At 37.0% G+C, this 14,887-nt stretch overlaps 1 long non-coding RNA gene and 4 other non-coding genes across 5 annotated transcripts; 4 read left to right on the forward strand and 1 right to left on the reverse strand.

The window, feature by feature from the left end:
* The first annotated feature begins 1,234 nt into the window (after positions 1-1,234).
* LOC119786537 lies at positions 1,235-1,425 on the forward strand. The gene has a single exon (XR_005281200.1). It is a non-coding gene; the product is annotated as a U2 spliceosomal RNA (small nuclear RNA).
* A 5,063-nt stretch (positions 1,426-6,488) lies between these two features.
* On the reverse strand, positions 6,489-14,569 carry LOC119786512. The gene is made up of 3 exons (XR_005281194.1): positions 14,412-14,569; positions 10,672-10,832; positions 6,489-6,693 (listed from the first exon to the last, which is right to left on the reverse strand). It is a non-coding gene; the product is annotated as an uncharacterized LOC119786512 (long non-coding RNA).
* On the forward strand, positions 6,525-6,688 carry LOC119786534. The gene has a single exon (XR_005281197.1). It is a non-coding gene; the product is annotated as a U1 spliceosomal RNA (small nuclear RNA).
* On the forward strand, positions 10,664-10,827 carry LOC119786535. The gene has a single exon (XR_005281198.1). It is a non-coding gene; the product is annotated as a U1 spliceosomal RNA (small nuclear RNA).
* On the forward strand, positions 14,404-14,567 carry LOC119786536. Its single transcript, XR_005281199.1, has one exon. It is a non-coding gene; the product is annotated as a U1 spliceosomal RNA (small nuclear RNA).
* Positions 14,570-14,887: the final 318 nt, after the last annotated feature.

Below are 14,887 nucleotides of genomic sequence, written 5' to 3' on the forward strand. Positions count from 1 at the left end.
TTTTTACAAAAAGTACACATTGGGTCCAAAACCGATTTATATCTTTTAATCAAAAATGCTTTAACAGGATAAACATTAGGTATAATTTTATAAGAAAGAGCTCAGCGATTAGAAAAAGCAGCGATAGACTAGCTTTGTGTTGCGCTTGAACGACACCCTAGCGCCCTCTACTGGCCAACCGCTGTTTACAGTTCACGAGACTGAGCATGCGCAAGAGAAAAGCAGATGGATTTTTTTCCCCAGGGCCTGGTTCAGGACAGTTCGATGAAATTGTAAGTTTTTTATTTTTCAGTTTTCACTTATCGATAATTAATGTTATTTTTCTGCGGTTTTTACAGTTTTCACTTGATATACTGTGAGTATTTATACGTAACTGTAAGTTTCGTTTATGCTAACCGGGCGACACCAGTTAGCCTTTTTTTAACAAACGCCGTTTATAAAGCTTTCTGAGTTTCATGCTTTTTCGTTTTAAAATTCTGTTTTCTGTTTGCTACTTTCTGTTGTTGTTTTTGCTTTAAACTAAGTCGTTCAAATGCGTGCAGAATTAAAAGCTGCAAGTGTCTGACGGCGCTTGGAGGCGTCAGAATGTCGGACTGGTGGCTGTGGAGCGGTCATGCAGGCCTCGGTTACTTCAAAACTATTTTAAATAACTCTTACTATATAACATATGGACTTTTACATCCCAAACTTCATTTGTGGGTTTTTGAATCAGATTGAAAACGTAAGAAATGCCGTTTTATTAGACAACATCTTATAATGGGTTTTTAATTTATACAAGACGTAAACACCTGCAGTACCCCTTAATCTCCACCAGAGACCGCTGTGGGCTGCATTTCTACCAAATCCGCCTCGAATTCGAACCGTGCACTTCTATTCAATTTAACCTAATTCTATCTAATGTGAATGTGGTGGTTCGTACACACGTATTTAGCAGTTAATTTAACTTCTAAATAAATATGTAGGGATAGTCCCCTAAGCTTGTTTAATCCATTAAGAATCTAATTGGAGGAAAGCGTACCGCGTGACCGGAAGTAAACAGATCGTCTTGTTTTTAGTTGTCGATTGTACTCATTTATCTTTTATTTACCGCTATAAAACAAGATCGGCTGTTGTCTAGGCTGTATTTTCTTTTGTAAATGAGCTCTCAGTGAGCTCTAGAAGTAAAACATTGTGAACCATGAGTTAAGATAAGGTGTGGTAGATTCATATGGTTTCCTCAGACCCATTTCAGGTTATCGCTTCTCGGCCTTTTGGCTAAGATCAAGTGTAGTATCTGTTCTTATCAGTTTAATATCTGATACGTCCCCTACCCGGGGACCATATATTAAATTGATTTTTGGAACAGGGAGATGGAATAGGGGCTTGCTCCGTCCACTCCACGCATCGACCTGGTATTGCAGTACTTCCAGGAACGGTGCACCCCCCTCTACCTGTTAAATGATAATGTTCCTTTGTAATGTTTAAGTGAAAAACTTTGAGTGAACTATGGCAGTCATATTCTGCCTGATTTGTGTTGTAATCACTAAAACATTTAGTTTTGCACTTTTTCCAATAAATTTTTATCTATTTAATGGTGGTATAGTAGATATTTTGTTGTGAAATTGTGATTTAAGAAATAGTTTGTAGTAAAAATTGATCACAATCATGATTAATAATCCTTAATATAATCCACAGTTTACCTTTTACCATATTTTATAAAAATATTTAATTGTCAATTGACCAAGAACATCATTAATGTAACTGTATTATTAGAAGGTTAACCCAAAGGAATGGTACCTCCTCAGAGATCAGAGAGAAATCACTTTTACGCAAAAATAAACACGAAAAATGCTTCTATTTGAATTTATTTATAAATTAAAATACATCAGCCAATAATATTTCCTTCTAAAGCTAGTAACACAAGTACAAAAGAAAAAGATGATAAACCCAGAGCATGGGACTGTTGAACCAAAATGACTCCAAAATCTAGCCTAGCGTGCTTCTCAAAGCTGCTCAATGAAAACACAGGTTAATCTTTTAAACAAAATAAAACAACATTCAACAGAAACTGTGAGGAATTGTTCAGATGGCAATTTAAACAAACAAGCAGAACAAAGTGGATTAAATGACCCATCCTCAATCATTGCTTTTCTAACATCATAATCCTGTCTGCATTTCCACAATGTTTGGCTGGTTGTTATGAGAAACTCATAAAAAAGTAAAAATATAATAAATCACACTGTGTTAAAGAGGAGTAAAACCAATCATCAATAGTCATTTCTTACTCAAGTGCTTGTTTACTAAAATATATCAAGGTCAATTACAAAAGCTCCAAATCATTTTTAGAGCTTAGCAAAGCTACACTGAGATGCACCAGCCTGAAGGCCTTTACTAATATGCTTTTACTTGATGTTAAGATATGGCATCATGCTGATAGAGAAAACCTAAAATACTATAATGGTAAAAATTATTATACCAGCCTTTCTTTCTCCAACTTCTGTTCAAGAGGTGGTCTAATAATGTTTTCCATAACTATATATATCCAGAAAGGAACGGAAAGCTGATCCGGAGCTACAATTGTGGTCAGTTTCCTCTTCCATCCAGTGTGGGGGTTTCTTCATAAAGGCCCGGTCACACCGGTTGTGCACGACTTTTAATCTCCTATCCGATTATTTTCCATGTGCCTCTGACTGCATATAGAGGGGCTTCGACTACGCAGGTTGAGCAGATTCCCATAGAATATTTTCACACCTGTCTTATAAAAAGTTAGTATAAAATAATATAAATGCTTGGAAATAGTATTATTATTGTGAACATTGTTTAAATTCATATCAATTTTCAGGGGATTGTAACAGATATTTTGTGCCACTGCTGATTTTTGGACTGGGCAATAATACTATCCAGCTCTGTAACACCAGCAGAGGTGGGGAGCGTTTATTCGTTTGAATAACACTAAAATAAAGAGGTTTAGCATGGAGTACAAAATATCTTTAGTCCTCTGTTGGTGAAACTTAAAGCCATCTGCCTCTCCGAAATTGTCTAAAAAATAACTATGACAGCAGAAAATTTGATTTTTTAAACCGGATTGAATAAAATGTTGGTAATTTATTAAGCAAATCTGGCAACCCCCTAAAATTTGGGGGACGGGCATTAAAACTAAAGTTTCTTTAAAACCCCAATTTGGCTCAAAATTCCCGGGACATTTTGGGAAAAAACCTTTTTTAAATTTGGGTTTGAGAATTTCCTTTTTTAAGTTTTTTTTCTAGGGTTGTTTTGTTTGGTTTAATTTTAAAATTTATCCTAGTTTTTAATTAAGCTTCATATCATGAGGTTGTTAGCGCTTTTGGGGAACGCCTTTAAAAAGGGGCTCCTCGTGCTGTTAATTTCCTCCAGTTATTTCCAGTGAACCAGAAGTGGGTTTAAAAGGGTTAGATATCACTTCCATATTTTAAAAAATTTTTAAATTTAAATTTTTTTTAAATTTAAATAAAAAAATGCTTAAAGGGTTTTAAAAATTGAAATTTCGTTTATTTCATTTTCTAGACTGCTGTTTTGCTCGGTAAAATTTCCCTTTTAAATGCCCTTTTGACCATTTTTTTTTTCTGGGGGAGCATATTTGGAAAATATTTTTTTTAGTATTTAAATTAAGATTTTCTAAAAGATTTAGTGGTTTTTTGGGGTTTTAAAAATAATTATAAAATAAAAACTTTCAAATTAATTTTTGAAAGATATTCAAAAAACTTATTACCCCCTCTGAAAGCCACGCAATGTGCTATAATGGCTTTTTTACAACAAACCATCCTAAAAATGAAACTGGGAGTCAGGGAAGGAGAGGTTTTTAAAAGAAAAATTCATTTTTTTTTGAATGGGGTTTCCCCCACTTCTTTTTTGCAACATTTTTTTGATTTAAACAAAATTTATTTTTAAAAATTATTCAAAAATTTCCTAAAGCCTAAATAGAAAAAATATTCAGTAAAGTTCTTTTGCTGGGGATAAAAAAAAAAAGTTGAAAAAAAAAATAATTTTGTCTTTAAAAATAAAATTTATGGGGGCCCTTATAATATAATATTATATTTTTAAAGGGCTTTAAATTTTAAAGGCTTTTTTTGATATATTTAAATAAGTAATTTTTAAAACCTCTTAACATTGATTAAATTTTAAAAATTAATACCCTCTATATGCTATAGTGCCATAAACTTACAGTCACAAAAAATCACCTTGGTAACATTTTTGATTCCATCTTTTGGCTTTTTTTTCCTTTTATTTTTTTTAAAACTCTGTGCTTCATTCTTGGTTTTTTTTTTAATTTTTTTCCACATTTAAAAAGGGTTTGGGTCCTAACCGGGACTCCGCCAGATGGATTTGTTTTCGCGAGTTCGGATTTTCTCACAAAGGCAAAGATTGCCCCTCCTAGCCAGCCCCAATGAGAAGGAAGAGTTTGGGAAAAAACCCGGAAATTTGGTTGGGTTTTAAAGTTAAAAAATTTAATTTTTTCTCAAAATTTCAGGGATTTAAAAACCGAGAAAAATTTAATTTTTGTTTTGGGAACGGGTTTCCCGATTTAAATTTTAAACTCCCCCTAAAAAAAGGCCCAATGGCCAGAAGTGGTTTTAAAAAACTATGCTTCAGATCAAGGGGGGTGACGGGGAAATTTTGGGCAGCACTCGCCCTTTGGAGGGGTTTGTTTATCGCATTTAAAAGGCAAGGGGTTTTTTTCCCTTTATTGGAAAAAAAGTGGCTAAAAATTTAAAATTAAAAAAAATTAGTACTCATTAGTGCAACTGACCCAGGTAAAAAATTTAGTTCCCAAAATTTAAATTTTTCCTATTCTCAAACCATTCCTATAGAACTAGCTTTTGTAAATTTTCACATTATAGTTTTTCAAAATTGTATAAATGTAACTGTAGCCTTGTCTGTCTGAGGGGTTTACCCTTCTTCAGGGACCCCCTGCCCTGCATGTTTTAAAATATTTTCACCTGCTGCCACACCCTTTTGTTATAGGGTAAATTAACAGGCTCTCCATTGGTTGTTTATCTGCTGGGAAAAATCATGTGATTATTTAAATTAGGTTCGTTTTTAAATTAGACATCAAAAAACATGCGGGGCCCGGGTTGAAAACTTAATCACTAAAAAAATTTTTACTAATCTGTGAAAAACAATATTTGGCAAGAAGTTATTCAAATTTTGGGCCTTTTTTAAAAATATGTGCGGTGAGGGACCCCCTGTTTTTAAAAGCCCAAATTACTTGTGATTCTGCTGGTTGATGATTGAAAGTTTTACTAAAAAAAAAGGGTTTCCGTTTGAAGTGATTTGGGAAAAATTTACTGGAAACTGATGGAGGGATGTAAAGGCAGGGGGAACGGGACTCCCACACATTTTTTGTTATAGCTCCAGAAAGTTGAGGTTTAAAACGGTTATATTCAATGTGCGGGGACTAGTAATAAAAGCCCTAGATCAATTTTTAACCCAATTTAAAAAATAAAAAGGAAGGGCTATATGCCCAAGAGGGAAACCTGGAATGCTTTTTTTGCCAAAATTTGTAGGATTTTTGGGCCTCCCCGCATCTTGTGGATCAGTTTTTCCCCCAGTGGGGTGAGAGAAAAATGGCAACTGAACAACTGTTGAAAAAGAAGAAAACAATTGGTCAGTAAAAAGCAAAAAAAACTACTAGTTTCCCGGAGTAGAGTTTAAAAGGCACTTTCAAAAGGGGGAGTTATTTTAACAACCCGCTCCTTTCCTTCCCGTTTTAAACCCGTGAGGATTCAGATTATGGGGGAAAAAGTAACTTGGGTATTCTGGTTTTATCTAATTTTAATAAAAAAAAAAATTGTTACAGAAATGAATGTAAAATTTTTGATTGGTTATAATTTTTTTGCGGTTTGAGTATGATGATTTTTTCCCCCGGTTTTTTTTTTAGCTTTTAAAAAAACTACATAAACAGTGGTTAATTTTAAAACAATTTTTTTTTTTGCTTTTCTCTTTAAATTGTAAAGCAGTTTTCAGGGTGGTTTTGTTTTCTCTTCAGATGCCCGATCTTCCCCAAACCCTTCCAGGGGGGGAAGGGGGCAGCACCAAAACCGTTTCTCTGAAACCCAAAAAAAATCGGAAGTGGCTGTACTACAAGTAAAACAAGCTCATTATTGTTTATATTCTTACTCTCCAAGGTGTTTTAAAATAGTTTTACACAACAAACAGATTTATATCCTTCATATTTATCATGTTTCATTGTTGCCATTTTACAAAGAAAAAGGAAAAAAAATAAAAAGGGAAAAAGGGAAAAGGGGGGAACCCCGTTCTTTGTCTGTTTACTTTAGCCCTTTGCTCAAGCAAAAATTTTAAAATGGGGTAAACTAAGTGTATTTGTAAAAAAAAGAAATCCAACCGAATTGCCCTTTTTTACACCAAAGCTGGTCAGAAAGACTTTAACTGGTGTAGGATGGCTGCCATCAGGCTTTACATGGTCCTGCTAGTTGATGGTGTATTTAGACCGTTAGTCATTTAAGTGTGTGTGTGAAATGAATCCCGGTGTGTGAGCTGAGCAACTCATACTTACCTGGCAGGGGAGATACCATGATCAAGAAGGTGGTTCACCCAGGGTGAGGCTCAGCCATTGCACTCCGGTTGTGCTGACCCCTGCGAATTCCCCAAATGTGGGAATCTCGACTGCATAATTTCTGGTAGTGGGGGACTGCGTTCGCGCTCTCCCCTGATAATCTGTTAAAAGAAAATGGAATGATTGCAAATTTACTAATGCATAGCTCTCCCCATACTATTCCTTGTGTATAGAAATATCTGGCAACTGTTGATTTATCATTACATTAAACGATATTCACTAACTCCATCACTAATATCTGACTAGGGCCTAAAATTTACACGATTTTCTGGTAGTGGGAGACTGTTTGGGCTTTTCTCTGATTTCATTTGAAGGTTCATTAGAGATAGACAGTCAGAAACAATGTTTACAAATGGTAATCATCTTTATGGATCAGAGTTTGTTCTAGTCATGAAAACTTCATTTTGGCTACGTTCACACTGCAGCCTGAAATGACCCAAATCTGATTTTTTTGCCCATATGCGACCTGAATCGGATCTTTTCATGGCTGTCTGAACAAAACAGATCCGATTTTTGCCAGTGCGACCCAGGCCACTTGGCTATGTGGTCTTAAATCCGATACGAATCTGATCATTTCAAATGCGACCTGTGTCTGAACGACCAGGTCATATTCATCCTACCTGAACATCATTTATACCCGACAAAGGTCACTATTATGCGTCTTGCTATGCAGAAGCGGCAAGAAAAACAACAACCATGGCGGACGATGATGTGGAGAGCAGTATTTATGTTTAACCATATTGAAAAGATTGTGTTTTTATGCTTGGAAAAGACCGCTAGATGCACGCCGGCATGAGCATGCTGGGCTGTGACGTCATTGCGTCCTCTACTGCGCATGCAGGACACCTGTGTTGTATGACTGCAGTTCACACAGTAGATCACATACAAGTTGCATATATTTGGAAAAATGAACGGGAACGCAAAAAAATCGGATTTTGCAAAAAAATAAAAAATTGGAATTGAGCATCAAGGCCTGCAGTGTGAACGTAGCCTTTGATTGAAAGAACTAGCTCATTTAGCTTCTCACTAAAATGAGATGGTTCCTTTGGCACCTAAATACTTCTTGGGGTCTTTGTATTGCTCAATTAGACAAACGTTTTCATGTTGGTATATTATATTGCTTTATTTACTAGCACTCATACTAGTAATCCAGCCCTGAGATCAATATTAACCATTAAAAAAAAGGAATGGCTATACAGTCATATGAAAAAGTTTGGGCACCCCTATTGATCTTAATTATTTTCATGTATAAATATTTTGGTGTTTGCAATAGCTGTTTCAGCTTGATATATCTAATAACTGATGGACACGGTAATATTTCAGTATTGAATTGAGGTTTATTGGACTACCAGAAAATGTGCAAGACGCACTAAAACAAAACTTGACAGGTTCAAAAATGTGGGTACCCTAATCATTTTAATGATTTGAATACCCGTAGCTACTTTTCACTGACTTACTGAAACACAAAATCGGTTTGGTAACTTCATTAAGATTTGAACTTCATAGCCATGTGTATCCAATCATGAGAAAATGTATTTAAGGTGGCCAGTTGCAAGTTGTTCTCCTGTTTGAATCTCCTCTAAAGATTCATCATGGGCACCTCAGAACAACTCTCAAATAATCTGAAAACAAAGGGTGTTCATCATAGTTGTTTGGGGGAAGGATACAAAAAGTTGTCTCAGAGATTTAAACTGTCAGTTTCCACTGTGAGGAACATATTAAGGAAATGGAAGACCACAGGGACAGTTCTTGTTAAAGCTGCAGTCTGTAACATTGAGGAGAGAGCAGACTTCAACTGAAAATTTGAAGAAAAACAGGTTTCACGCCACTCCCCCACCCTCTCTGCTTCACTCATGCCCCACCTCCAAGCTCCACCCCTCTCACAGCATCTGCGCGGCTACCGCATGCGACCAGAAGGGGGGGGGGATTCAGCGTGTGTGAGCTGTGATTGACACTCCATCAGACGCTCCTCTGGCTGTGATTGGTTGTTTTGACTCGTCCCGAATTATTCTTTCCAGATTGAAATACAGGCAGTAGGCGGTACCAATTGAAGCAGTTTTTTTCACAGGTTACATATCACATGTACTGCTGTCTGGGCATAGGGACAGTTTTAGCCAATATGACAAAAAAAGTGATTTTTAAAAACTTACAGACTTCAGCTTTAAGCCCAGAAGTGGCAGACCAATAAAAATATTGGAGAGGCAGAGAAGAAGAACGGTGAGAATGGTCAACCCACAGACCACCTCCAAAGACCTGCAACATCATCTTGCTGCAGATGGTGTCACTGTGCATCTTTCAACAATTCAGCCCACTTTGCACCAGAAGAAACTGTATGGAAGAGTGATGCAACAGAGGTCTTTTCAGCAATTACGCCACAAACACAATCGCTTTAGGTTTGCAAAAGCACATTTGGACAAGCCAGCTTCATTTTGGAATAAGGTCCTGTGGACTGATGAAACAAAGTTTGAGTTGTTTGGTCATAAAAAAAAGGCGTTATGCATGGCGGCAAAAAAAAACACAGCATTTCAAGAAAAACGCAGCCACTCACTGTAAAATTTGGTGGAGGTTTCATCATGCTTTGCGGCTGCGTTGCCAATGCTGGCACTGGGAATCTTGTTAAAGTTGAGGGTTGCATGGATTCCACTCGATATCATCAGATTCTTGAGAATAATGTTCAAGAATCAGTTACGAAGTTGAAGCTACGCCAGGGATGGATATTTCAGCAAGACAATGATCAGAAACACTGCAACAAATCAATTCAGGCATTCATGCAGAGGAAGAATTACAATGATCTGGAATGGCCATCCCACTCCCCACACTTGAATATCATTGAACAACTGTGGGATGATTTGAAGAAGGCTGTCCATGCTCAGCGACCATCAAACTTAACTGAACTGGAATTGTTTTGCAAAGAAGAATGGTCAAAAATCCCTTCATCCAGGGTCCAGCAACTCATTAAAAGCCACAGGAAGCAACTAGAGGCTACTGTTTTTGCAAAAGGAGGATCTATTAAATATTAATGTCTCTTTTTTGCTGATGTGCCCATATTTTTGCACCTGTCAAATTTTGTTTTAAACTGAAATATTACAGTGTCAATCAGTTATGAGATATATCAAACTGAAATAGCTGTTGCAAACACCCAAATATTTAGAAGTTAAAATAATTAAGATTAATAAGGGTGCCCAAAGTTTTTCATATGACTGTGTGCCCACAACGGAAACCTGAGATGCTTTTATTGCCATAATGTTAGGGCTCTTGGCCTCACGGCATCTTGTTGGTCAGTGTTGCTGCCAGTGGGCTGAGAGAAAGATTAACTTGGTTTATCTTTGAGTTTTATCTACTTTTGATAAAAAAACAGGTTAAAATAATAACAGAAGTAAATGTAATAACTTAGATAGGTCAAATTCTGAGAGTTTTGGACTTTTCTTGTGGTTTTAGTTAAATTATTTCCGATGTTTTTTTAAGACTAGCTTTAAAGAACTGCATAATCAGTGGTTAATTAAAGCAATTTATTTTTGCTTTACTCTTTAAATTGTAAAGCAGTTTTCAGATGGTTTTTAATTTGTTTTCTTTCTCAGATGCAGACTCTTCACCAACCATTCCAGCAGGGGGCAGCACCAGACCTGTCTCTGAACAAAGAAAACCGGAAGTGGCTGTACTACAAGTAAAACAAGCTCATTATTGTTTATATTCTTACTCTCCGAGGTGTTTTAAAATAGTTTTACACAACAAACAGATTTATATCCTTCATATTTATCATGTTTCATTGTTGCCATTTTACAAAGAAAAGGAAAAAATGAAGGGAAAGGAAAGGAGGAACACGTTCTTTGTCTGTTTACTTTAGCTTTGCTCAAGCAGCATTGCATCATGGGTAAACTAAGTGTATTTGTAAAAAAAAGAAATCCAACCGAATTGCCCTTTTTTACACCAAAGCTGGTCAGAAAGACTTTAACTGGTGTAGGATGGCTGCCATCAGGCTTTACATGGTCCTGCTAGTTGATGGTGTATTTAGACCGTTAGTCATTTAAGTGTGTGTGTGAAATGAATCCCGGTGTGTGAGCTGAGCAACTCATACTTACCTGGCAGGGGAGATACCATGATCAAGAAGGTGGTTCACCCAGGGTGAGGCTCAGCCATTGCACTCCGGTTGTGCTGACCCCTGCGAATTCCCCAAATGTGGGAATCTCGACTGCATAATTTCTGGTAGTGGGGGACTGCGTTCGCGCTCTCCCCTGATAATCTGTTAAAAGAAAATGGAATGATTGCAAAATTACTAATGCATAGCTCTCCCCATACTATTCCTTGTGTATGGAAATATCTGGCAACTGTTGATTTATCATTACATTAAACGATATTCACTAACTCCATCACTAATATCTGACTAGGGCCTAAAATTTACACGATTTTCTGGTAGTGGGAGACTGTTTGGGCTTTTCTCTGATTTCATTTGAAGGTTCATTAGAGATAGACAGTCAGAAACAATGTTTACAAATGGTAATCATCTTTATGGATCAGAGTTTGTTCTAGTCATGAAAACTTCATTTTGGCTACGTTCACACTGCAGCCTGAAATGACCCAAATCTGATTTTTTTGCCCATATGCGACCTGAATCGGATCTTTTCATGGCTGTCTGAACAAAACAGATCCGATTTTTGCCAGTGCGACCCAGGCCACTTGGCTATGTGGTCTTAAATCCGATACGAATCTGATCATTTCAAATGCGACCTGTGTCTGAACGACCAGGTCATATTCATCCTACCTGAACATCATTTATACCCGACAAAGGTCACTATTATGCGTCTTGCTATGCAGAAGCGGCAAGAAAAACAACAACCATGGCGGACGATGATGTGGAGAGCAGTATTTATGTTTAACCATATTGAAAAGATTGTGTTTTTATGCTTGGAAAAGACCGCTAGATGCACGCCGGCATGAGCATGCTGGGCTGTGACGTCATTGCGTCCTCTACTGCGCATGCAGGACACCTGTGTTGTATGACTGCAGTTCACACAGTAGATCACATACAAGTTGCATATATTTGGAAAAATGAACGGGAACGCAAAAAAAATCGGATTTTGCAAAAAAATTAAAAATTGGAATTGAGCATCAAGGCCTGCAGTGTGAACGTAGCCTTTGATTGAAAGAACTAGCTCATTTAGCTTCTCACTAAAATGAGATGGTTCCTTTGGCACCTAAATACTTCTTGGGGTCTTTGTATTGCTCAATTAGACAGACGTTTTCATGTTGGTATATTAATATTGCTTTATTTACTAGTACTCATACTAGTAATCCAGCCCTGAGATCAATATTAACCATTTAAAAAAAAGGAATGGCTATACAGTCATATGAAAAAGTTTGGGCACCCCTATTGATCTTAACTATTTTCATTTATAAATATTTGGGTGTTTGCAATAGCTGTTTCAGCTTGATATATCTAATAACTGATGGACACGGTAACATTTCAGTATTGAATTGAGGTTTATTGGACTACCAAAAAATTTGCAGGACGCACTAAAACAAAACTTGACAGGTTCAAAAATGTGGGTACCCTAATCATTTTAATGATTTGAATACCCGTAGCTACTTTTCACTGACTTACTGAAACACAAAATCGGTTTGGTAACTTCTTTAAGATTTGAACTTCATAGCCATGTGTATCCAATCATGAGAAAATGTACTTAAGGTGGCCAGTTGCAAGTTGTTCTCCTGTTTGAATCTCCTCTAAAGATTCATCATGGAGACCTCAAAACAACTCTCAAATAATCAGAAAACAAAGGGTGTTCATCATAGTTGTTTGGGGGAAGGATACAAAAAGTTGTCTCAGAGATTTAAACTGTCAGTTTCCACTGTGAGGAACATATTAAGGAAATGGAAGACCACAGGGACAGTTCTTGTTAAGCCCAGAAGTGGCAGACCAATAAAAATATTGGAGAGGCAGAGAAGAAGAACGGTGAGAATGGTCAACCCACAGACCACCTCCAAAGACCTGCAACATCATCTTGCTGCAGATGGTGTCACTGTGCATCTTTCAACAATTCAGCCCACTTTGCACCAGAAGAAACTGTATGGAAGAGTGATGCAACAGAGGTCTTTTCAGCAATTACGCCACAAACACAATCGCTTGAGGTTTGCAAAAGCACATTTGGACAAGCCAGCTTCATTTTGGAATAAGGTCCTGTGGACTGATGAAACAAAGTTTGAGTTGTTTGGTCATAAAAAAAAAAAAAAGGCGTTATGCATGGCGGCAAAAAAAACACAGCATTCCAAGAAAAACGCAGCCACCCACTGTAAAATTTGGTGGAGGTTTCATCATGCTTTGGGGCTGCGTTGCCAATGCTGGCACTGGGAATCTTGTTAAAGTTGAGGGTTGCATGGATTCCACTCGATATCATCAGATTCTTGAGAATAATGTTCAAGAATCAGTTACGAAGTTGAAGCTACGCCAGGGATGGATATTTCAGCAAGACAATGATCAGAAACACTGCAACAAATCAATTCAGGCATTCATGCAGAGGAAGAATTACAATGTTCTGGAATGGCCATCCCACTCCCCACACCTGAATATCATTGAACAACTGTGGGATGATTTGAAGAAGGCTGTCCATGCTCAGCGACCATCAAACTTAACTGAAGTGGAATTGTTTTGCAAAGAAGAATGGTCAAAAATCCCTTCATCCAGGGTCCAGCAACTCATTAAAAGCCACAGGAAGCAACTAGAGGCTACTGTTTCTGCAAAAGGAGGATCTACTAAATATTAATGTCTCTTTTTTGCTGATGTGCCCATATTTTTGCACCTGTCAAATTTTGTTTTAAATTGAAATATTACAGTGTCAATCAGTTATGAGATATATCAAGCTGAAATAGCTGTTGCAAACACCCAAATATTTAGAAATTAAAATAATTAAGATTAATAAGGGTGCCCAAAGTTTTTCATATGACTGTGTGCCCACAACGGAAACCTGAGATGCTTTTATTGCCATAATGTTAGGGCTCTTGGCCTCACGGCATCTTGTTGGTCAGTGTTGCTGCCAGTGGGCTGAGAGAAAGATTAACTTGGTTTATCTTTGAGTTGTATCTACTTTTGATAAAAAAAAACAGGTTAAAATAATAACAGAAGTGAATGTAATAACTTAGATAGGTCAAAATCTGAGAGTTTTGGACTTTTCTTGTGGTTTTAGTTAAATTATTTCCGATGTTTTTTTAAGACTAGCTTTAAAGAACTGCATAATCAGTGGTTAATTAAAGCAATTTATTTTTGCTTTACTCTTTAAATTGTAAAGCAGTTTTCAGATGGTTTTTAATTTGTTTTCTTTCTCAGATGCAGACTCTTCACCAACCATTCCAGCAGGGGGCAGCACCAGACCTGTTTCTGAACAAAGAAAACCGGAAGTGGCTGTACTACAAGTAAAACAAGCTCATTATTGTTTATATTCTTACTCTCCAAGGTGTTTTAAAATAGTTTTATACAACAAACAGATTTATATCCTTCATATTTATCATGTTTCATTGTTGCCATTTTACAAAGAAAAGGAAAAAATGAAGGGAAAGGAAAGGAGGAACACGTTCTTTGTCTGTTTACTTTAGCTTTGCTCAAGCAGCATTGCATCATGGGTAAACTAAGTGTATTTGTAAAAAAAAGAAATCCAACCGAATTGTCCTTTTTTACACCAAAGCTGGTCAGAAAGACTTTAACTTGTGTAGGATGGCTGCCATCAGGCTTTACATGGTCCTGCTAGTTGATGGTGTATTTAGACCGTTAGTCATTTAAGTGTGTGTGTGAAATGAATCCCGGTGTGTGAGCTGAGCAACTCATACTTACCTGGCAGGGGAGATACCATGATCAAGAAGGTGGTTCACCCAGGGTGAGGCTCAGCCATTGCACTCCGGTTGTGCTGACCCCTGCGAATTCCCCAAATGTGGGAATCTCGACTGCATAATTTCTGGTAGTGGGGGACTGCGTTCGCGCTCTCCCCTGATAATCTGTTAAAAGAAAATGGAATGATTGCAAAATTACTAATGCGTAGCTCTACCCATACTATTCCTGGTGTATAGAAATATCTGGCAAATGTTGATTTATCATTACATTAAACGATATTCACTAACTCCATCACTAATATCTCTCTAGGGCCTAAAATGTACATGATTTTCTGGTAGTGGGAGACTGTTTGGGCTTTTCTCTGATTTCATTTGAAGGTTCATTAGAGATAGACAGTCAGAAACAATATTTACAAATGGTAATCATCTTTATGGATCAGAGTTTGTTCTAGTCATGAAAACTTCATTTTGATTGAAAGA

This window comes from Cyprinodon tularosa, unplaced genomic scaffold, assembly GCF_016077235.1.
Source record: "Cyprinodon tularosa strain WSP-4 unplaced genomic scaffold, ASM1607723v1 ctg274, whole genome shotgun sequence".
NCBI lineage: Eukaryota > Metazoa > Chordata > Actinopteri > Cyprinodontiformes > Cyprinodontidae > Cyprinodon > Cyprinodon tularosa.